The sequence below is a fragment of the Prionailurus bengalensis genome, chromosome E4 (assembly GCF_016509475.1).
Source record: "Prionailurus bengalensis isolate Pbe53 chromosome E4, Fcat_Pben_1.1_paternal_pri, whole genome shotgun sequence".
Classification (NCBI taxonomy): Eukaryota; Metazoa; Chordata; class Mammalia; order Carnivora; family Felidae; genus Prionailurus; species Prionailurus bengalensis.
In genome coordinates this window covers 34,393,383-34,417,073 of record NC_057360.1, presented here as the reverse complement: position 1 = coordinate 34,417,073, position 23,691 = coordinate 34,393,383, and the positions used below count along the sequence as shown (strand labels likewise).

The 23,691-nt window shown below is 54.0% G+C and overlaps 1 protein-coding gene across 4 annotated transcripts in view; it reads right to left on the bottom strand.

Annotated features, from left to right (window-relative positions):
- PLXNA2 (plexin A2) overlaps positions 1 to 20,906 on the bottom strand; it is a 206,825-nt gene extending 185,919 nt beyond the window's left edge. For all 4 annotated transcript variants that reach the window (XM_043568305.1, XM_043568307.1, XM_043568308.1 and 1 more), the window contains exon 1: positions 20,229 to 20,906. The gene's annotated coding sequence lies outside the window, so the exon portion shown is untranslated. The remainder of the gene's footprint in view (positions 1 to 20,228) is intronic.
- Between the last annotated feature and the right edge of the window lie 2,785 nt (positions 20,907 to 23,691).

Sequence of the window (23,691 nt, the reverse complement as noted above, 5' to 3'; positions counted from 1 at the left end):
GACCCTAGCATTTCTTCCCAACCCCAATTGTCTGATGTCAACCTCGGGAGTTTTCTCTCCATGATGCCTCCTTCTTCCTGTCACCTCTCTCTCTCCCTCTCCCTCTGTGTCTGTTTCTCTCTCTCTCTCGGTGACTGTTTGTGAAGTCACTTTGCCACATGCATTCTCAAGAGGCGACACTTGCTTATTCTGTCTTCTCCCCAACCCTAGTCCCAACCAGGATGCACGCTCTATCAGCCAAGCCCGCGGAGACACCTTACTCAGAGCACTCCTGACGCCAAGGAGAGGCACATTCGCCTCTTTGGGAAGCAAGTGCCACTAAATATTTTATTTGGAGGGCTTGATGATGCCCCCCCCCCTGCCCTGATCAGGATTCAGGAGGCAGGTGTTGGTGACAGGCAGTCGAGGCATCTAATACCTCCCAGACCCGTTGCTGTCGGTGCCAAGGGCAAAGCAGGGAGGAGATGACAATCAGACACAACTGCACCGAGCAGGTGGCTCACACAGCCAGGATGGGGACAGAGAGAAGGTACATGTGGCAATGAAGGCCGTGCAGTCAGAGAAGGAGTCAGCTGCTGTTCCCGGGCTGCCCTTCCAGCTCGTTCCTCGCCCGCAGCAGAGCGAAGTCCGTCCTCTCTGCCAGCTCTCCCTTCTGAGGAGGAGGGCCCGACACGCAGGGAGCAGGGCCTGTGCTAAAGGGGATTGTAAGATTGCTTCAATCCACTACTTTTCTTTCTTCTCCTTCTTCTTCTTTTTTAACAAAGAAACAAAAGCCCATGGAAAGAAGACAAATTGTCCACTGTGACCCCAGATGAGTCAGGGACAGGCTGGACCTGGTGACAAAAAGTCTAGTGCTTCCTCTGCTGCAGGTGAAGGGCCCTGGGGGTCAGTTGTGTTCTGCCTGGAGACCGCCCAGTTTGGGGGAGAGAAGGTGACTCTGCTGGTGGCAGTCCCGTGAGGGGCCGGCCTGAGCCTGGCCTGGGCGAGGAGCGGGTACAGAGGGCAGGCTCAAGGAGGCCAGGGATTGAGGGCCGTCGGGGGTGAGAAAGCCACCGCCCATGGCTCCTTTCTGTGTCGGGAGAATGACCTCTTCTGACCTATTCTAAGCCTCAGCAGTCGTCACATGCAGGAAGGGCACGCACATTGTGACTTGGGGGCTGTGGTATCCCATGCCACATCCCTCCGGGGGGGTAGGCGACCTCACAGACGGGTCAGATGTAGTCTCAGCCCAGGAAGCCCCTTCTTCCCAAAGAGGACTGCAGCAGGAGAGACTGAAGTTAGATATTCAGGGGGACATCCCATCTGGAGAGGACTCCTGGGCTTCCTGCCAAGGAGCCTGGACTTTTCTAACAGTGAATTTTCCCCACCGCTGTCCAGGAATACGTTTACCCAGAGGCAGGGGACTGGTCCCAGTGACCTCAGAAGGCTCCTTTGGGTTTAAGACTTCTATGAATTCAGGTCTACGAAGATAAAAGGTCTACATGTGAGATTCTGGGGCCCTGGCTCGTTCCCTGTGGCGGAACGATCTTGAGGGACCCGTCATAATGTCATCCGCACAGTCATACATGCAAACATCCTGAGCATCACTCTGTCTAACACGGACCTCGGAGGTAGTCCAGGCACGTTGGGTAGCACAAGGTGAGCGAGAGGGCGAGCGCAAAGGCCCCGGGTAATGCCGACAGCTGAAAGGCCTCAATTAGAGTAAAAGGAGCTATCTGGTATTTAAATAATTATTAGATTGAAGGAATAATCATGGGTTTGGGCTGATTTTTTCCCCACTGTCACCCTGATGGCGTCTATAATATTATTATTCAAATGCCCATGATTCTCATTGAGGAGAGACCCAGAGAGAGAGGAGAGAGTGGGGGAGGGGGCGGGGAACATGGAGGGGCGGGAGGGAAGCTCATTTAATCTCCATGTGACAGGGCTGCAGGAGGTACGATTAGTCTTTTTCTTATTTCAGCTGTCACTCATGCACAGACACCGAAGATTGTTATTAGCGTATTTTATGCACGCGATTTAAAGGGAAAAGGTGGGGGGGGGGTTGTGGGGAGAGGGAGAATTTCCTACAGAAAATAAAGGGACCAAAGGAACAATTTAGATGTCACTGCTATACCAGCTGCATTTGCTTCATTAATCGAATGTCATTTTTTTCCCCAGACTCTGTGCCGTTATGTGCGGCAAAGTGGCTACATCTCGCCCCAGAGCGAGAGGAAGAAAGTGAGGGAGAAAACGGGCCTCTGCCTACATGCCCTCCTGGCATCCTTCCCTGAGAAGGTGAAATCGATGATACTGTGGCCCTCCCCTGGGTGTGAAGACGACTTTTGTGACGGTTTCTATCCAGCCACCTTCTCACACTGTGAGAGGGGAGATGCCCTACCAGTCAGTGTGGGGGACTCCTGTCACAGGTGGGGAAGCCAGGGCCAACGTCCGAGAACCAAGGAGTAAGAGAAGGAAATCTGAGGAGGCTCTACCAATCCCCATCAGCGGTGCAAGAGGAACCCATATTCCGGGCAGTGAGGCAGTAAGGCTTGGTGACCAGAGCTGTGGGTGGTTCTCCGCTCTGGATCCCACAAGACGACGTGACGGCCACGGACCCTACGTCTCAGATGTCACAGCGAGCAGAGGCAGAGTGATGGGGCAGAGTGCAGACCCTGGGGGTGCTGGCAAGAAAGGCGGGCAGGCAGGCGTCAGGGATTCAATCACGAACCCCCCAAATTTGTCTATCCAAGTCCTGACCTCCAGTTATGTGACTGTATTTGGAGACGGTGACTTTATAGACGTAATTAAATTAAAATGAGGTCATTAGGTTGGGCCCTAATCCAAATGCCTGGTGTCCTTACAGAAAGGGGAGACTTGGACACAGAGGCCGACAGGCACAGAGGAAGGATCGAGTGGAGAGACACGGAGAGAAGACGGCCAGCGATGGGGCAGGGAGAACGCCTGGAACAGACCCTTTCCTCATGGCCCTTGGAAGGAGCCAGCCTTGCAGACATCTTGCCTTGTAGCCTCCGGAACTGTGAGCCAACACATTTCTGCTGCTGCAGCCACCCAGTCCGGGGCACTTGGTCACAGCAGCCCTAGCCAGCGAACACAGCAGGGGGTGGATAAGATACTCTAACATCTTGGCTCAGGGGGGTCGTTCTTTTAAAGAAAATGGGCGTGCGTGCGCGCGTTTGCAAAAGCCATCGCAGGGCCGAGGCATCAGAGACATCGGGTCCTTCACATCTGTGTGGGAACTGAGGGCAGCAAGGGTGCACACCCTTTCACCCGGAGAACTCCGCGGCGCTGCCTTTCCCTGCTGTACCACCAGCGGGGGCGGAATCGGCATCTGCCATGTCTCACCAGTCCGGCTCTTCCTGCAGCGTGTTTCCTATCCCGTCTGCTTGCTCCCGGCCGGGACAGTTGGTATGTCACCTGCAGGCCCCCAGAGCCCTATGGGAGAAGCTGCGACTCCCTCCACCCCACCCCGGCTCTTCCTCCGGCCCCGCCCCCGGGGGAACCACTGCCTTTTCATACCAGGCGAGGGTTTTCTGTGGCTTTTTTTTTTTTTTTTTCCCCAGCTCTCCCAGTGGGCTCTGATGGGGCCCTGGAAACCACACCAGCTCTCCCAGGGCCTTAGCAAAACATGCAGTGTTTGTCCTGTCCCCTCACAGGCTGTAAAAGCTTGGAGTTGTCTCCCTGAATTATGAAGGGTTCCAAAGACGCACACTCACTTGAGGGGTGGCGGAGGGGAGGGGGCCCGGCTCCTTTCTGGGGCACTGCCTGGCTGGCTTTGCAAAGTCAAAACAAGATTCATTACCCTGGGGCCGGGAGCAGGGAGATACACCGCCTGACCCCGCAGACCTGCCCCATATGTCATGGGCCTGTCAGAAAGCTCCCAGAATTCCCTTTATTATCTAAAGGTCGCCACCCGGGCAGCGCTGAGAGAGCCCATGGTCTAAACTAAACTACAGAAGCAATCAATTTCAAGCAGCTGCCTTCCCCGCCACCCCTTCCCCCTCCCCCTCCCCCTTCCGTGGGCTCTGCCCTCTTCAACCCCCTCTGGGGGATGGCCAGGGAGGAACACGCCTTGCCATGGCCACCTCACCCCTGGGGCAGAAAGAATTTCTGAGAATTAGCAGGACTCTGAGCATCAGGCCCCGGAGCAAGACTGCCCTCTGCACTGCGTGGGGCCTAGAAAGGTCACCCCGCTTTCCCCCTGACTCTAAGCCGGACCCTGCTTCAACCATCATAGAAGTGGGGGTACTGTTCTGGTCAACGTTATGGGCTTAAAGGACAGAAAAAGGACTTCTCGGGCTCCTTCCAAAGGCAGACTAGGCATAAAAGGGGGACTATGGCTTTGCTAAGTCGAGTCAGATTCATACTAGGAGACTTCATAACCTGAGGGCCATGAGTTTCATAAAACAGCAAGTGCCACTTGTTTTCTATAACAATAATAATAAAAGGGGGCTAACGTTATTATTAGCGTTTATCACCCACTTGCTACGTGGCACCCTGTGCTAGATCCTTTCCATATGCGGCGGAGAATTCTGCGATTATCTTGCAAGATGGGTATTATCCTACCCATTTCACAGATGAAAAACCTGAATCTCAGGAAGGATGACTAACTAGGCCAGTGTCATTTTGCTAGGAAGCAGGACTTTCTGATGCCCATGTTGTCCTCACCCTTACACCCTGCCTACCTATTTAGATGTTACTTTTTTGACCAAACCCTCTTATCGCTGGTCTGGGAAAAAAAAAAAAAAAAATCAGTAGAATGATCAGTAAGATCGGGCAAGTACTTTATTTTAAAGGTCAAAACCTGAGGCTCCCATTTTATTTCGGTAATGGAGCAGGCTGGGGTAGGGCGGCCCGGGTCGAGATATCGGTTACAAGGTGGATTCTGGGGCTGTTTTGTGGCAAGAGGTTTGCTAGCTGGCGAGCTCTCTTTTCAGGGGCATTTCAAATGACCTTTCCAAGAAGCCTGGAGATGTGTCTCCTACCTTCTCGCCCCATCCTTACTGTAGGCAGGAGAGCCACGAACTCTGAGGTTGAAATGGGGCAGGAGAGCAGGACACAGGGTAGAAAGTGCCTGACTAAATTGTTAAATAAATTACAGTTACTCCATATAATGGCATATTATGCTGCCATTAACCGTAATGTTTTCAAAGAATAATGACACAGCTCCGATTCACAGCAGTGGGAGGGAAAGGGAGAGAAAAGGAGAGGGAAGAAAAAAATCCAAACAAAACCCCAGGCATTCATCTCAGCTCTCAGGCAATGGATTGGCCCTCAATCCCACTTACTTTCTCCATAAATTGCCCAGTCGTTCTCCTCTTGAAGGAAAACTAATGGCCCACCCCCACCCTGCCCGAGTCCCCGGCACTTTCTGCTTCTCCTGCAGAAGCCCCTGCCTCTCTCCTCCCTGGTGGCTCCCAAGGCCGGCCACGGAAGTGCTCTAGAAACAAGGAGCTCTCCCCATCATTGCTGCTTCACCCTCGCGGCAGGAAAAGGAGCCATTCGTGCCAGCGCGAGACGCATTTTTTAATACTGTCCTTTCCCAAAACTCAGGCTTCCCCAAAGTTCGAGAGTGGGCCTCCTGACCAGCAAGCCTGGTGGCGTCTCCCCGAAAAAGGCACATGTAAGACTGTCCCGGAGACTATTTGCAGAGACGGACCCTGAAAGCCACTGGCAGCTAATTCAGCCACAGACACCCTGCCCAGTGTGCCTCGTGCCTCAAATTCCTTGTCTCACTTTGGCAGGCACATGGCCAGAGTGTGACATCCACCCATGGAAACCCCTTCGGTTGCCCAGAGGGGCTTGAGGCTGGACGGCCAAGCACCCAAGTTCAAGTTCTCCTCAAGCTGGCTCTTCTTTGTCCAGCTTCCCTTTCCACCTCTCCCAAAGGCACTCCACTCCCAACAAACCGGTTCACGTGTGGAGTCCCCAGGACACCTTGCAGAATTTCACCTCTGCAGCTGCCTCTACCTGTCTCCACTTTCTTCTTTGCCTATCCAAACCCCGTCCATCCTTCAAAGCTTCAGGAAACCTCTAGGACCTCCCTGCCCCAATCGCCTGTCTCTCCTCCAAAGTCATTCAGCAACTGTTGTTTTTAGCACACACTGCATTGCCAGGGTGGCTCTCTCGCTATGCGACTGTGTCCTATCCATCGAATCAGAGGCTCTTGGAGTGCAGGCATAATCCCTCGTGCTCTTCAGCATCTCGTGCAGGGGTAGCAGGATGCCTTTCCCTCCATTCTGTGCTCAGTCTGAATCATGGAGCGCAGGGGAGAGGGGAGACGGGGATGCCCCTTTGCTTTTCTCAGTGACTAGTCTGCCCTTAGACATGGTGTGGACTAACACACGGGGCTCAACCATTTGTCATAACGGGTGGAGGTAGTGAGGAAGGGAGCAAACTGTTCGGGAAGGACCCTGGCTGGCGTTCATCTTGAACCCGCTGGGGAAAGAGCAAGTGTCACTGGGAGGTGAATGAGGTGGGGAGAAGGATGAAGAAGGATCAGCTGGGGTGTGGGGGGGGGCGGGGGGGGGGTGCCAGCTCTGCCGGTGAAGAATGCACAGCACAGGATGCACAACTTTTCATGCAGGAAAAGTCTTGGCAAGAGGGCTCCAAAGCCACAACCTGCACGAGTTCACAGATCACACGACATGTCTATAATAGTAAGCGGCCAACTGACAGCGGGAGGGATCAAGAGCAGAGTGGGGTGGGCTGCGATTCCCCTAGGGAGGCTTCAGAACAGGGTTCTTCCGTCGGGGGGTCAAGCTCACTGCAGTGCATGCAGCCAGGCAGCAGGTGCAGAGAGGAGACCTGGGCTCGGGTCTCGCTCAACCACTTCCTAGTTCGGTGACCTTGAACATGTTATTTAACCTTTTGGAGCCTCCATCTGCTGAAGGACACCTCACAGGGTTGTTGGTGAGGCTCAACGAGATTATGAATGTGAAAACGTTCTGCTAACCCCACAAGCTTTGAATAAACATCAATTACTCTGGTTTCTGTTTTTGGAGAAACACTGTGCAAGGACACCACCTGCTCGGCAGCAAGGGCTGCCCTGTGTGTGCTGGGGATGAAGGCTGGAGGCTCCGTTTCAGCCAGGTGATTCTTATGCCGCGGAAGCTCCTGAGGGTCCTGGCCTCTCGGGAGGAAGTGGGTGTCGCGGGTCCCTGTAGCCCTTCTCCCCAGTCCCCTGAGCCCCAGGCTTTCCACCTCAACCCCCACTTCCTCCCACCTTGAGGGTGATTTAAGGGCCACTTCTGCTGCTCTTGGTGATTCATCCAGGTGCCCTTGGCAGGAAAGAGGGAGGGAAGGAGGAGAGAGGAAAGCTGGCCCATAGGAGGAGGAGGAGACGATGCTGAAGACAGTCCCTGAGCTGGAGCTCCGTGTTCTCCGGGCTCTTTCCAGACCGGCTCTGGCCAGCATGTAGGGTGAAACTCCCCTCCCCGATCCTCCCCCGCATCTCCTCCTCTCCAGTGCTTTTCTGAACTGACAGCCCGCCTTCGAATACAAAGTTGTAACTCCTTTTTAAGGGGAAGCTTCTTAAGCAGGCTGGGTCCCCACCCTGTACCTTCCCACCTTCTGTTTCTATTATTTTCCTCTCTTTGTCTGAGACGCTGAGCTCCTGCAGAAAAGATCCTGAGCTGCCAGGCAGCCTCTCTTAAGTAACAGGCACATTCACACTCATGCACAACCGAGCAGGGGAAGTGCTCTGGAGCCGGATAAAAGGGAGCCATGTAGGGCTGGGAGGTGGTTGGCATGCCCGAAAGAGATCTGTCTGCTTACGGGGCTTGTCTGAGCTGAGATGCACAAGCACGCGGTCTGCAGGACCCTTAACGCCTGGAGTGGCATTAAGCCCCTTGATGAGTAGACAGGGGAAAAGAGAGACTTCCTGAGACCTTTGCAGTCCTATCAGCTCGGGACATCGAGGACCCCCGCTCTAACTTTGAGGGAAAGTGAAGTGCACAATTATCAGAGAGCCTGACGCGGGGAGAAGAATGTGCTGGAGGGAAAGCAGGGGGAATGCAGGCTGGTGCAGCGCTGGGGGACCTGGGGCAGGAGATGAAAAGAACTCCCTGAGTGAGAATCTGGCCCGGATGATGAATGGGGTGTGAGAGAGGAGCCTGGAAAAGGGTAAACAGCCAGGAGGGAAGCAGGGGGGAGGGAGGGGTGAGGAGAAAGAATGTTGAGGTCAAAGAGCAGAGAAAATGCTCTTGGAGTGATTGATTCAAGATCCAACATGTTGCACACCCGGGTGGGTGCACACGTGCACACGGGTGTGCTTGCGGGTGCGCTTGGCCACCGCCTCTCGTCGCGTGCCCCTGCCAAGGGGTGAGCAAGTCTGTTTCTCTACCAGACCCATCTTGTGCCCTCTGGAAATCCTTTCTTCTGCCGTTTAGTTCTCAGGACCCGGTTCCCCCCTCCCCCATAATGCAAACAGCCATGTGTGCAGTGATTTGAGGGTTCATTGAGCATTTCCCATATGCTATGTCATTAACCTACCCCTCCCGCAGCCTGTGAGGGACAGCGGCCACAGCAGGACCCCCTCACAGGTGAGAAGACAGGTATATCTGGGGTGGAATATTTTGGCAAAGGTACTAGATGTGTTGAGGGGGGAACTTCGGGCTCCCGGGGTCAAACATGTCACCCTGCTGCCTGGGGTTGGAGGCAGGAGCCACCAGCTGAGATCTCCAAGGAGAGATCAACTACTCCAGGGATCGCTCTCTGCCTCCAGGTGGGCAAGACTCTGGTCATCCTCAGGGATGTGCTGCGGAATGGGGGGTGGGGCATCAGGAGCCCAACTCACGCTTGAGTTCTTGGGGACCCACCCCCATGAAAGAGGAAAAGGCCTGGTGGGGGGCATCTGGCCATCCACACAAAGCCATTTGGCTCCCCCTCGGTCCTGGCTGGTGGGAAGGCACAGGGTAGAGAACCCCCAGGGCTGGTGCAGGTGGTGGCTGATGGCAAGATTCCAGAAGCAGGGCTTTGTAAGGGGAGTAGCTGGGGGCCCCCTATCTGCTCGTATCTGTGGGGCAGAGAATTAGCTGCCTCTTCCCCCTCTGAAGACCAGCATATTTCCCGCGTCCCTGCAGCCAGCCCAAGGACAAAGGCATCTCCTGCCCCCTCTGGGACTGCTCTCCCACCCACCCACCCTCTCCTAGGTCTCTCCCCTGGCCCTCTGCTGCTCTGCAATTCCCAGCCCTGGCAGATCACTGATTAATTCAGGGCTGTTTAATAACCCTTCCATTTCGATGAAACAAGCTGTCTTGTTTTCTTTATTTTTAACACAGACTTTCGTTTCTTCGCTAAGCATCGTACTGTCATTTAAATTTCTCTGTCTCCAACCAAGCTGATAATAGACTGGAGTGAGCAGCTGTTTCCGTCCCGCTTATGACAACGATTAGAAGTCGGAGCTGTGCAGGCAGAGAGCTGACCAAGACTCGCTTCCCACCGGTCTGCCCCCGCTTGGAGACGGAGTACTCATTTGAACGTGATTACGGAGAATTCTGGCTCCAGGGGAGACCAGGGCTTAGCCCAGCCTAGCCTTCCCGGCACCCTGCTCTGAGGGGAGTCGTGGGGGCGAAGCAGTGAGAACCAGATTGATTTACTATGGAAGGAAGGCCAGCAGCTCCGGGTCGTTCTCACGAGCCCAAGCCAGGGCCAACAGTCAACTTCACTTCCAGTGCAGCCTCTTCCTCCATCGTATTTACTGAGCAGCAAACAGGGACTCCAGTGGGTGGGGATCTCAGCCGTCACCCATTATACCTTTCTGCTCCACAGAGGAATCCCTTCTGGAGACCTGGCTGTCACCTTCCAACCTCTGTTTAAATTCCCTAAATGAAGTAGGGCTCATCCCCTCCCTCGGCGGCCCCTTCCGGGTCAGATGGCTCTGGTTAATCTCCCTCTCCGCCACCCTCCTGCAATACTTACACTCAACCTGTCTGAGCGTCATTTATTTGCCTCCCTCTGCCTCTCTTGCCATATTGCAAGCCTGTCAAGAGCCGGACGGTGACATTCCTCCCATTACTCTTGGCACGTGGTAGATATTCAATAAATGCATGTTCAAATCAAATTAAATCGTATTGCAATAACTTCAATCTCTGCAAGTAATGTACCTTTCTTCTACCTGGGCAGGCTTCTGGCGAAGCTTCCTGTCTTTCTCTAACCTGGACGGGCATTCTGCCTCTGCCTGTCCGGAGGTTCTAAATGGCTGCTTCCCGGGGCCAGGACCCTGCTTTTTCCTCCAGGCCCTGAGGGACTACACAGCTGGAGGAAAGCTTGGCCAAGAAAGCTGTGGGCATGCGGTGGGAGCCAATCAGGTGGCCTGGACCAGGGCCTCTGGATCCCAGTTCCCCCTGTGCGTTGGCCGTGGCTGCCTGAGAAAGCTCACAGGTGCAGGGTACACAAACTCTGGCCGGCCTGACGCTCCCCGGCCGCGTCCCAGCCAGCACAGTCTGCGGGCAGCTGCTTTGGTCATTGTCTCACCCTCTTCAAGTTGTCAATGCTGAGTCTATAGAGACTGAGACACAAACAGTGCCCACAGTGCCTCTCGGGGAGGGAGGGGCGGCTCGGCCCTGCCAGAGCCATTGACTGTGCAAATAGCAAGGCTTGCGGTAGATGGAAGAAAGCCGGTCGGAGCCACCGAAGAGAGGGGGGCCTTTCTACATACACCACATGGCGCAGCACCGCGGAGAGGTGGTCCGGGTGTCCTGGGGCCCGAGGACCAGCAGAGGAGGGCAGACGTGGGTCCTCAGGGACTAGAGCCGCACCGTGAGGCACCCACCTGCTCCCACCCAAGACAGAGTGGGGAGGTCCCTGGGCACAGCTGGGGACTGAGAGACGGGAAGAGAACGTGGCTAAGCGGGCAGTTCAAGAGTGCTGGGGTGGGCTGGGACAGAGGAGCCCCCACGAACGTGCAGGCCAGTGGAAGGCCACTCGCTGTGTGCCTCAGGGCAACCTACTCACCCAGTGTGGACTCGGGCATCACACCTATGACGTGAGCCTGGGTGAAAGCTATCAAACGCTCAGAAGCGTTTCTCAGGCATTCTACACAGAACACCCATTTCTATTGTCATTCAAGCTGTGTTCTCCAAAGTGATTTAGAGAAGAAAATCTAGGTGCTTTGTCGGACTCACTTTCCACAGCAGGCTCCTGGACAGGGCTGTCAACGCACAGGACCCTGTCCTCTTAGAGCCGTCTTCCCGTGCTCCGCGCTTCCAACGAGGGCCACGGCTCCTTGTGCCTCGGCTGGATGTAGGGGAGCTTCTTGGGCTAGGGAAAGACAGCCGATGTATCTCAGCAGACACCCTGCTGCTTTGTCCAGTGTTCAGCACCAGCCAGGGATCTAATCCCTGAGGCTCATGGTCCAGCTTGGGCTCTGGGTCCCCGCTCCCGCCAGGGTCCTTCATACTGAGTCTGTCCCACGACAGGACAGACTGTCCCTTGCATGCAGGAGAGATGTAAGCCTCACTGCAGGCAGGTGGCCAGGGGCCCGTGAGATCTCCCCTTGTCCTGCCATGGGAGGCTGACGCCCAGAAAAATGCCAACTTACCAGTTCTATGATACTATCGCTCAGTTCTACTCTTAAAGCTGCAGGCACCAAAACCCCAGCAGTAGCAAATTCAGAATTCAAATTCCAGCCCCACTGGTTAAATGTTAACCATGAGCCATACACGTGGCTTGCCTGTCAGTTTCCAGTCTCCATTGAGTCTTTTAACTACTTTTATATAGAAGAACCTTTAGCATATACATTTTCTTTAAATAAAATCTTATTTTCTCAGAAAGTTCCAAACAAATTCAGAGAGAGAGAGAGGGAGGGAAGAAAAATGTCCCCAGCTTGGCTTTATTCCTGCTCTAAATTTTAGAATAGTTTCGCACATTTGCAACAACTGTCATTTTTCCAAATCCCCTCACCATCTTCCTATGCCTGGCTCCAGAAACAAAGGCAAATGGGGGTGCTTGGATAGTCATGAAAAGCGCGCATTTCCGCCATACAAATGGAGAAACTGAGGTGCAGGGTAAGGGGCAGGAGCCGATTCTCCGAGAGTTTCCTGTGGCTCTCCTTGCCTCCCTCCTGTAATCAGAGAGCAAATGGTGGGTGGGCCCCAGTGGGCAGGTGAGAAATCTTATAGGAGGAGGGAAAAGTGACAAGTGTGAAGGAAGGCCCTTTGTTCCTGTGCATCAGGACCTTCTTCCGACACCAGATCCTTCCTGGCCATCTGTTCCGACACCCCTCTCGGTAGGGTCCAAACCTCCTATGCAAGGGTGCCAGGTGTGGCTTCCCCATGTCACGTGCAGTTCGCAACATTTTCCTCAGTGTCTCCCAGAGGGGTTCTCCGGCCGGAGAAGTGAAGGGCTCCACACCCTGGGGGGTCACTCTTAGTGGGGTGGCGGGCTTGAATTTTGTTTACTTCTAGAGAAAACTCAGAGGAGTGTTTGCCCAACCGAAACCCCGGTGGTGTGGGGTTTAATTCCACAGGATGTCAAAGGACTTGTCGGGAAAGTCTAGGTGGCTGGGGTGAGGGTGGGGGTCAGTCTTGTCAGGTGACTGTGAAATCCTGACCGCCTCTCTCTTGGAACACGCTGCTACCTGCCAACACGGAGCGGAGACCAGGTAGGGCTCGCTGACCCAGGAGAGGGTTCTCGGGTCTGGGGACAGGGAGGGAGCCTGGTCTTCCCATCCGGCTTTGACCAAGGCTCCTGCTGGGGACCCTGAAGTTGAGGAAGCAGGCTCTTCTCCCTCAGGTATCTCTGTTGCTCGGGAGAAAAAAAAAAAAGGGAAGCCTGGGGAGCAGTCAAGGGAGGTGGGAGGTCAGAGGCCAACGTAATATTTACCCAGCCCAGCCGAGGGCTTTCGCTTTTATGAAGCAGGAAACCACTTCAAAGCAGCAACATCCCCTCTTGTCACTTCTGTCTGCTCTCTGGTCCCCCTGCCTTTACAGGGCAGGCAGGCTTTTTTGGTTTTTGTGGGGTTTTTTGTTTTGTTTTGTGTGTTGTTGTTGTTTTGTTTTGTTTTGTTTACCTCCTTTTCCTCTCCTCCTGAACCTTCCCTCTCTCCCTTAACGGGAGGAACATCTGCTTTGCCTCCGGCTCAGAGAAGTTCAACGGCGTGTCCGGAGTTCCAGAGCAGTGACACTCAGGTTCCCCTGACATTCTCAGCCTGTCTTGTCCCTGGATTACTCGTTCCCTCTGAGACTGAGCGGCCTACGACTTTGGGACATGGGGCAGGTACTGGGGTTAGTTCTGAAACCCTCCTTCCGCAGAAAAAGACCGCAGGCACTAGGGTCTAGTGGTTCTTTACATTTGGGGGGGGCTGGGGGGGGCTGTCATAAACTCCTCTCTTCATACACACACATCATATACACATACAAATACATATATATGTTTACATATGCATACCTAGATCAAAGGCCTCTTAGAACCCAAGTACGCCCCCTTGTTCCCTCCATCCCAGTACAGGGTCTGCCCACCCCAGATCTTACGCGAACAATTTTAAGGTGCAAGGAGACCACAACCTTCCAACACAGGACTGGATAAAGTTTTTACTTAGAGCCGAAATCTCCTTTTAACCACCCTTCATTTATCCTCCCTGATTTCTTTCTGGACAGAAACCTTAAAAAGAGACGGGCTCTTCCTCCAGGTAGCCAACAGGCCAGAGATGGCTCTCTTGCCCAGCCGAGGTGGAGGGATAAAATCCGAGTTTTTTCCTCTGGGGTCTGATCCACTTAATGAGTTCATTCAGGCAAGAGTGGGCGAGGGAACAGCAGGATTCTGGACACTTACATGTGAATACCGATGAGTAATAACATTTCCTGATGAACCACAGCGGCATCAAGCTGCCAGCTCTAGAGGCAGGAAAGGGCTGCAATTTGCATAGAATGCAAGGTGAAAACCCCTTGGGAGTGTGGGGCCTCCGAGATCGTGCTCTCGGATGTTGACTAACAGAAAACTACGGCGTTGTCAGTTTTAAAATCCGTGGAGGAGAATGAGGGGTAGTTCTGAGCAGCTGAGGAATGACAGAATGTCAGACAGTCATGCCTGACAGGAAACCACAGTTCTCAGGGACGTGAGTCTCTCCTGGAAATCTGCACCTTCCGCGGACTGGAGCCAAAGCTTCCACCACGGGCGTCTGTGCCTTCACTTCCCCTGATGCGCCCTCCACCCCCGCCCCTGCCAAGCTCTTAACTCCATCCTGACTTATACTGAAGTTTCCTTGGAGGATACTTGGCTTATGTTAATTCCCCCTCCCCGCAGGATACTGTTTCTAGAAGGGAGGATCTATTACTTTTTCATACTTGATGGTACTACATTCCTACCACTGCACAAGTGACAGATTTCTATTTGTTTAAGCGTAAATGGATTCCAATTCCTGCTTTCGGTGTCCTCCTATTTGGTTCAGTGCAAGGGCGAGACTGGTGGCATAACAATTCAAAAACCAAGGCTAAAGTTGGAGGGGTTCTCCCGGGGTTCTCTCTCACCCCCCTCCCATCCCCCATCCCCAAACAAGCCAGAGGGAAGGGAGGGTGCTTAAACATAGGAAGAGATAACCTGGGAGGTGAGCTCCCTGACCACGCAGAAGAGTGCTGGAGGTACCTCTGTCCGAAGCCTCCTTCCTCTCTCCCTCTCTCTCTCTCTCTCTCTCTCTCTCTCTCTCTCACTCTTGCTCAGCTTCAGAGAGAATGTTGTTGTGGGGGGCACAGAGGAAAGAGGTTCATTCAAGGGCTAGTAATGCTGATCCCCAGGATCCCTCCCACCCCTCCCTTCTCAAAGACAAGTTGAACTTTCCGAGGGCAACTCCATTGCCTTTTATCTCCCATACTGAAGGTAATTTTAGCCAAGGAAAAGCAGGATTAAACTTTCATAACCTGATACATTTATCTGGTTTTTCTTTTTTCTTTTCTCTCTCCTCCCTTCCCTCCCTCTGCTTTGACCCCAGGTAAACAGAAGCCAATGGGAAGCCCAGATGAAATATCAGAGGTATCAGATCTGAAGAGATGCTACTTCCTGGCCCTCTGCCCATCCTCCAACTTCAATATTTTTCCATACTCCTGTCAGACAGTTATTATCTCAAAGCCTCTGGACTCTGCTCCCTCTCCATATTGTCCTCTGCTGAAATGAAAGGGGGGGGGGGATTATGGTTCAGAGAAAGGTTCCCACCGAGAACATGAAGACCCAAGTTTAAATCAGCGATACGACATTGACATGCGTTCAGTTCCTGAAAAGTCTTTTTAAAAAAAGTCTCCTCAAGGAGCAGCTTTGCCATCATCTGTAAGGATCTCGAAAATCCACATTTAGGGAGCTGGAAGAAGGATGGGGGGGGGTACTTTGGGAGGGGGGTGGGAAAGGCAGGTGATGGGGTGAAGGCTTGGGCCAAGAATTCTGCTGATAAAGAAAGGCAAGAGCCTCTTGTCGGCAAGCCAGCAGACAGGACTGCCTGCTAACTTGAGAGGGCATCCCCTTCCCCTGCACCCCCCCAACACCTTGTGGGCCCCCCCCCCCGACACATCTTGTGGGCCAGATCTCTCTCTCCCTTGCTGCACACAGTGATGGGCCGCCTCCACGTAATGATGGTGGCCTAGAGGTCCCACTGGCAATAGGACCCTACCAGCTGTAGTCTCTGGGTAGTGACAGCTGGGAGTCTCTAATATATCTAATTTTTTCTTCTCAAAAAAAAAAAAAGAAGAAAAAGAAAGAAAAGAAAAGAAAAGAAAAGAAAAGAAAAGAAAAGAAAAGAAAAGAAAAGAAAGGCACAAAAACCACTATTTAGGGCCAAGCCTGGTTTTCAAGAGCCCCCTCTAGTGGATATAACCTGCTACTTCAGCTTCCCATGGCTGCCCAGACGGAGCCTCCCCTTGCCTGGGAAGACAGAAGAAATCCCTTCTGCCTGGACTGGAGGGGTCTTTCCCACTTGTTTTGTGTGTTTGCTCTCAGCTCTTGGTGCTCCATTCACACTGTCAGTCTCTCTGTCCTTACCTTCCTGTGCTGTCACCCTGCTTCTCTGTGTATCTGTGACTGTTTCTACACCAGGACTTGGGTCTGTCCCTGTGCACCTGACTCCTTCCTGGTCTGCGTGCTTGGTTCATCTGCTGTTGGTTTTGTTTGTTTGTTTGTTTTCCTGAAGTTCAAGACACCAGGTCTGATGAACTGGAAAAGCTCTGATGTGGCCTGGGATCAAATGGCCTACTCCAAGAGCCCACATAGGGACCTGCCAGCCAGATCCCAGAGGCACTAGGACAGTCCAGTGTTCCTGGAGAACTTAGACAGAAACTCCCCCCACCTGCCCCGACCCCATGCCCCAAGCGAACTTGGGCGGCCCGGGTTGATACATATGCTTGAAACCTTGCATAACCCGAGTTCAGAGCTCTGGCTTTGGGGTCTTGAGCGGAACCAGTTGGCTCCCTTCCATCAGTTCACCCCACCATCCCCCCTGCTTCCCGGTCACACACGCGTGCTGCCCCGCGAACAACAGGGGGATGCCTGGTGAAGGGACAGCTGGCAGGGGGTGGGCAGAGGGTGCCCTTGCCAGGGAAGAGGAGGGGAGAGGGTGGGCGGAGGCCAGGACTGTGCCTCCGGCTGGAGCAGGAAGAGGAGACAGAACAAATGTTCTGCTGAGCCAGAGGGGGTCACAGAACACCTGCCGGGCTCCTGGGCTTCTGAGACATATCCTTTCCCCCAAGCTGGAGATCTGGCCAGGGCAGGGCAGGGGGTTAATGGTTAACCAACCATAGGAGCAGGGAACTTCTGCACTGCTCAGGCCTGAGCCTTTTCATTCAGCTCTCACCCTCCCTTCCTCCTCTTCCTTGACACTTTTACCCGGTAGGGACCCTGCCCCCCAACAAAGAACTTTCTCGCCTCTATTTCTGCCCTCGAATTCCAGATGGAACAGTGCGGAGCTAGATAAAGAAGTTCCATATGCCCCAGTGCCAGGGAATGGGGCCCCAGAGAGCCCGAGGGCTAAGCCGAGGAGAAAAGGGGTGTCTCGTTCTTACCATCCACCCCTCCCAGGGTGCCTTGGAACCGGCCGTTTGACCCCGGGAAGAACTGTCTTTCTTTTTCTCCACAGGGCTCACCTTTAGAAATGACCAAAAAAGAAGTGGACGCACACCCAGCCTTCATTTACTCTAATCAGGCATGAAATCTTTGTAACTAAGTGAAAAAACTGTTTCCCATAAGGGAATCGGTTCCATTCATCATTGTTGGAACGGAGCATATGTGAAGGGGGAGAAACAGAATATTCACGTCTAATGAATTGATAATAGACTGCCCCTGGGTGAGGGTGGTAGTGATGGGGGTGGGTGTGCAGATAAGCTGCAAAACGACAGCACCTCAGAGCCTGTTTCCAGCAGTTTCCTGGGGACAGTCCTGAATTATTTGTAGTTAACAGACTGTAACACAATGCTCTCGTCTCTTTAGGATCAGAATGGGGTGGGGGGGGGGTTGGCTTGGCTTGGAGCTCCCTACCTCTCCACTCGCCATGATAGACAGAAGTATATCTATCGGGCCCCAGTCTGTGTGCGTGGTGGAGACAGCTGTGTGGCAATGCAGAGAGACAGCTGGGGAGTGGGGGGGGGGGGGAGGGCTGTGGTTGCTGGGGACAGGAATCGTCTGCCCCCACAACAAAGCTCATATTTTGGGGAGGCAGCTGTAGCAAAGGAGGCAGGCTAGAGACTATGCACCCCCAAATGGTGTAAATATTCCATAGTACCTGAGCTGGGGAGTTTAGCCTGCCGCCAGCCGGCACCTCGTCTATTTAACTGTGTCACCGGTTTCCCCTCCTGCTTGTGGGTTTCCTTGTAACATGCCCATGAAATAAAGATGAACGGACTCATCGCAAGTATTTGCAAATGGGAAAGGGGCCTACTGGAGAAAACCCTTTGAGGGTTTTCTTTTTAACCTCGTTTTAAGCACAGACTCCAGCCTGACAGACGGTGAACTTTTACATTCAGCACACCTATGGCTTTTGACGGTCAAGTGTGTTGGGGGGTGGATGGTTCCCAGCTCTTTGGGGACGGGGATAGGTGCTCAGCCCAACTCTGAAAGGGGAGTCGCCAGCCTTGCACTGACATGGTTTCTTTTAGGGGACGGATATGGGACAACACCCTTTGCTCTTCATGGGGACTTGGGTTCAAAGGCCAACCAGCCCCTCTGCCCTGCTCCGGACTGTGGGATACCCCAATCCTCCTGTCCTGTTAAAGAGAAGCGTTTCGGGGGGACTCTCCAGCAGAGGAGACCTTCCGGTACTTTACCCCTTCGGATCCTGCTAATCCTCACCCCCAATGCACATTGCTCCACATGTCATTTCCATTTAACTGCTTTGCAAGCCAATCTGCCCTGTCCTAATGCAATTTGCTGAGGACAGTGAGGGAGCAGAGAGGGCAGCCTGCAGTGCCCTCCCTTTATCAGCGGGTCCCTGAAGAGGGTCGCTGGGCGGACAGAGGGGAAAGGCTCTTTCAGGTAACGCAGGTGGAAGAAGGGACAAGAAAAACAACCTTGCCAAGGCATCTTGACAGATTGCTCTCAGTTTCCTTGGTTCCCTACCCCCTCTCCTCATTCCACTCCCCACCCCCCCCCTCCAGACCCCCCAGGCCAAGGAGGAGAGATCACAGGTAATTAGTTCAAAGGGTGCTGTGCGAGGTGAAGGGGAAGTTAATGAATTCTCCTCTCTTGCCAGGAGGTCAGAGGAGAGAGGGCTGCTGCGAGCAACTCCAGGAGCTTTCCGGGGTGATTGCACAAAAGTTGTGCATTTCAATGAGGAATGGCTGAATTCCTCCAGCCACAGCTATCTCTTCCGGGGCTCTGTTGCTCTGTTGAAGGCCCCAGAATCCAAGGCCTGCCCAGAGGGAAGAATGAAGTTTCAAGGTCTGGGAAAGAAGCCCAACAAGACAGGAGCCTGCTCCTGTGCGGGGAGGGGAGGGCTAAACCTGACTCCTAGTCCTAAAAGCCCAGCCCAGCCCAGATACCTATCTTACTCAGCGGGTCATAGACCCTGTCCACCGTGCTTAGGAATAGCAGGAAGGGAATGAATGGATCTCACAATTTTTGTGGGTTCCTCTGATCTGCCAGGCCCCCAAGCCACTGCCGCGAGCTCCAGCTGGCAGCCCCCCGACTTCAAACTGGTCTTGTCCCTGCTATATCCCTTCCATAGGCGCTTCTGGCATGCCACTGTTACCCTAGGATCTTACATTCCTACAGGAGACCTGATCAGATTCCACTGCCCATTTCATGGGGCTCTCATTCCTAGCCTCTTAACTGACTTAACTGCTTCCAAGTCTTTTACCCACCCCATCCCCCATGATCTATCACTCAGAGCTGAGTTTGAGCAGGCAGCTCCTGCTAAAGCAAGGGTCATGCCAAACAGGTGGACATTTGCCACGGTCCTGGAATGGCAGTTTCTGGCGACTCTCTTCCTGCCCATCCAGACCACGAGTACCATTTACAGAGACTACCTGTGGGATGGAGAAAGAGAGCTAGAATGTTCTAAGATCCCTACATCACTTGTGGGGTGGGGCAAGAAGGAACATTTGGAGGGAAATCTTTTCAAATGGTTTGTAAGAAGCTTTTCCCACCCCGGGCAAGCTCCTACCTCAGCCCCCAATCCTCTCGGGCTGCTCAAACCGGAGGATGGTGCGGATGGGTGCTTGACCACGAGGGAGCACGGAGAGGGTCATGGAGCACTTCTCCCCACTCAGTGCCTTGAAATCGCTCCCTGAACCTCGGGGACTCCGCGCAGACGATGCATTCCCCTTCCATTCCCGAGTCCCTCCGATCGGAAGGAACAGCCAGCGGCCGCCAGGGACTCCGGCACCAGAGTGAACGCCCCCAAATGGAGCGTTGGCCACAGTGGCCTCGGGCTCCCTTTGCTCCTGCCACCGAGGCCCGCTTTGGGCTCCAGCTCTCGGGACAGCCCCGCAGCCTCCGTGCTCCCGAAAGCCGCAGAGTGCCAGCAGGTGCGTGCCTGAGCCGCGCCGCGGAGCGCCCTCGCCGCCAGGAGCCGGTGGCCGGCGGGGAAGCCGGGGGCTGGAGGCGGCGGCTCCGAGTCCGCCCGCACCCGCGCGCACGCCGCGTTCCGGCCCGCGAAAGTGGCCGAGCCCGCGCGGGGACTCGCGCGCCGCAGCCGAGCCCCGGGGCTCGGGCCCGGGACCCCGACCAGGCAGACGGCCGCGGCAGCGGCGCGCGCTCGGGGGAGAGGGGCGGAGGGCGCCGGCGACTCGGAGCGCCCGGCCCCAGGCGCCGCTTACCCAGCTCGGCGACGTCGGTCTGTCCTTCCGCTCTCGGCCCGTCCGCCTCGGCCGCCGGCTGCCGAGGGTGGCGCGCTGCCCCTTTCGCTGCCCGCAGCTCCCAATCACGGGGACGACCAAATCCACATGGAGTCCAAATTCATTAAAATCCACGTCCAGCCGCCAGCCACTTATCTGTATTCCTGAAGTGGCCCCTCGGTCTCCGGTCCGCGCGCCCCTCAGTCCCCCGTCGCCCCGCAGCAGCCCCGCGGCGCGCTGTCGCCGGCTCGCGGGGGGAACCCGGAGGCGCCGAGGGGGCGTGTGGGGGTGGCTGGCGGTGTCTCTCCTGGGGAAGCAGCAGAGCCCCGGCTGCCTTCAGATTTTTCCAGCGCGACTTTACGGGCTCCTCTGACATCAGCAAGCCCGGCGCTTCCTTCCCTTCTTGCTCCCCGGTTCGGTCACAGTCCCATTTCCTCCGGGAACCTGGCTTTCTAGAGCTATTTCGGGGCTGGCTCGGCTCGCTCCGGCGCTCGCGCTCCCCACCGCTCCCCAGCTCGCGGGGTCTCTCTCCCGACCGCTCGCCCTCCCGGCTGACAAATTCCCAGCAACTGCGCTCGGCCACCCTCCCGCTCCAGTCTGGCGCGGACGCCGCTGCGCCCGGCAGCTCCGGCTCCCGCGGTGGCGGCGGTGGCGGCGGCGGCGGCGGCGGCGGCGGCGGCGGCGGCGGCGGCTGAGCCCTCAGCGCCGGCCTCCCTATATTACCATGCAGCTCATTATCATAGAGGCCGCGCGCGTTAACCCTCTCCCTGCCGGCCGCGCCCGCCTGGCCGGGGCCGCGCCCGCCGCTGGCACCGCCGCGCCCGCCAGCCCCCCGCCCCCCCCCGCCTCTGCCCCCGCCCGCCGGGACTGCCTCCTCCTCCTCCAGCTGTCAACAAAGGAGAATCAGGTTTGGCGCGGGGAGGCCTCCAGGCTGCCCGCCCTGTGCCCAGCTCAGCCCGGACCCGCCGGCCACCTTAAGTGACCAAGGGGGCAAGGAAAATCTGCCAGGGCCTGGGGATTCGGGCGGAGGCCTTGAGAGCTCAGGTGGTTTAGCCCCGGGTGCGAGGAGCTCAGGACTCAAGCAGAGTAGGTGAGGGCAGTGAGGATGTACTTCTCGCCCCCCCCCCCCCAGCATCACCTGTCACCCCCCCCCCCCCATCCTGCACGCACACACACCCCGCTTCTTCATCTTTAATATAAGTGAGGGGTGAGTGGGGAGGAAAGGGCCTTGGCTAATGAGGTTGAGAAGAAGGTCTCGGAATTGGTGGGAGCAAATTTCCTCTGCTGGTGAATTTCAAAAAGCCAACGAGCTGTCAAATGAGGTTTGAAGTTGTTGTTATTAATTATTATTTTCATAATGCAAAGATGAGCCTTGCTCTGAAGCTCGAGCTTCCAGCTCTGTTAGGGACCCTGGGCATCTGGCATGTGTGGGTGGGTGGGTGGGTGGGGGGGACGGACCAGAGAGGCGCTTTCCAGATTCAGGCTCTGGGAGCTTGCCTGGTAGGGGAATCAGAGAGGTGGAGGTAAGATAACTTATTTTAATAACCTAAGGTGAGAGGTTTCTGGATTCCGGATGGCAATGCCTGGGTGCTTTTACGACTATTGATTCCGTGCCATATAGTCTCAGTAAGTCTGCAGGGCCTGGACTCTGCTTTCCAAAAGAGGCCTGCAAGCTGGACCCCAGTGAGTTCGCAGGATCTGCGTAGTCCCTGCTCGTCATTAGAGCACACCCGAGTTTACTCAACATGTTCAAGTATTCTGATAAGCTCCATCTACTGCCCTCTCGTGGCCACAGTCCTCAGTGGTATAAATAGGAAAAAAAAAAAAAAAAACACTCCCGGAAACCCTGGAGGGAAATCGCTTGAAATTCTCAGAGCAGGAGCTTAGAGAAAGGGGTTGGTGGTGGTTAGAAATTTAGACTCACAGGTGGTCGTGCAAATCGTCCATTCAACACAGTATAGGGTGTGTGTGCAGGAATATTTAGACGTTACTTCATCTACAGAAATTAGCTAATGCTTCAAAAGTTCTTTCACCGTTGTAATTAGCTGAAATTTGTGTCCCTGTGACTTTCACCAGTGTCTCCTGGTTGTGTCCTGGGGAGCCACCCAGAATCTGTCTAAGCTGTTTTCCCTGACCCATACCCGCTTTTTTCTTTGAACTTCTTTAGCATTTACTGTTGGCACCCCTCCAGGCAATTATCATAAGTTACCCTGTATTATTATTTATTTCTCTTTATAAGTAGATCTTGTCTCCCCATCCAGACAGTCTGGTCTACCCTCTTATCTCTGAGCAGACTGTATGTAAACCACAATTTAGTAAAGAATATGATTTGAAGAAGAGGGTGGAAGATTTTAGAGCAACATTTCTCCCATTTGTTGCATACATGGAACATCAGTCTGGCCACTACACCCAAGAGAGCCAGAGGTAGGGTTGAAAATATCCAGCTGATAAAGCTTGAGGCTGAAAATTAGGACCTTCTGGTTTTAAATCAAATGCTGTGTGACCCTGGAAGGGGGGGGGGCACATCTCTTCCCCATGCTTCAATTTAATCACATCTTGGGAAGATTAATATACAATTTAAATAATTGTTTCATACCATCTCCCCCATCCACAGTCCAGAAATAAATCCTAGAATGAAGAGTAAGAAAGAATAAAATGAAACAGACCCCTCCACTCACTCTATCCTTCATCCTTAGTCTCCCCTATGCTTCCCGAATGAAGACAGAGGAAGACAGAAGGAAGAGAGAGAGAAGACAAGTAGGAGAACACAGCGGGGGCAGTGTCACCAAGGTTCCTCATTGTCACTGGACTTGGTCTAAGATCTGAGTCCTGTGAGGTGATGGGAGTACTTGTGGTCAGCATAACAGAAGAACGCTAACCCGGTCCACTGGGCGGTGCCCTGGATGAAGCATACTTAACACTTCTGGGCCTCAGTATGTCCACCTGTAAGATGGGAATTTCTACCTTCAATCTTCAGATATTTGGTGAACTTAAAATAGATCCATGTAAAAGTGCCAGAAGAATTCATCGTATCATTAAAATGGAAAGATTTGTTCATATTTTTAGTCCCAATAGGCTAGAACAAATATGGGTCTTATTAGTGAAGCACGTAATTATGACAATATATCTTGGGAATTAAAAAAAAGAACAACTCGAGTTCAAGTTTGCATTTAAATAAAACACCCCATGCGGCAATGACAATATACATGAGGCTTTGGTCTTTAAAGGTGTGCTCCAGTAAGCACATCCCTTTGATCACTGGGTATTCATTCATACATTCTACAAATACTATTTGTCAACAGTAAGTTTATGAGATTTCTTCCTTTAACGGAATTGTATATCGTACACGATGATCCCTTCCACACGTATTTTTTTTTTTTTTAAGAAATCGTGCTAATAATCGTGCTAATAGGTTCCATACCCTCAGATCTGTGTCTTTCAGGAA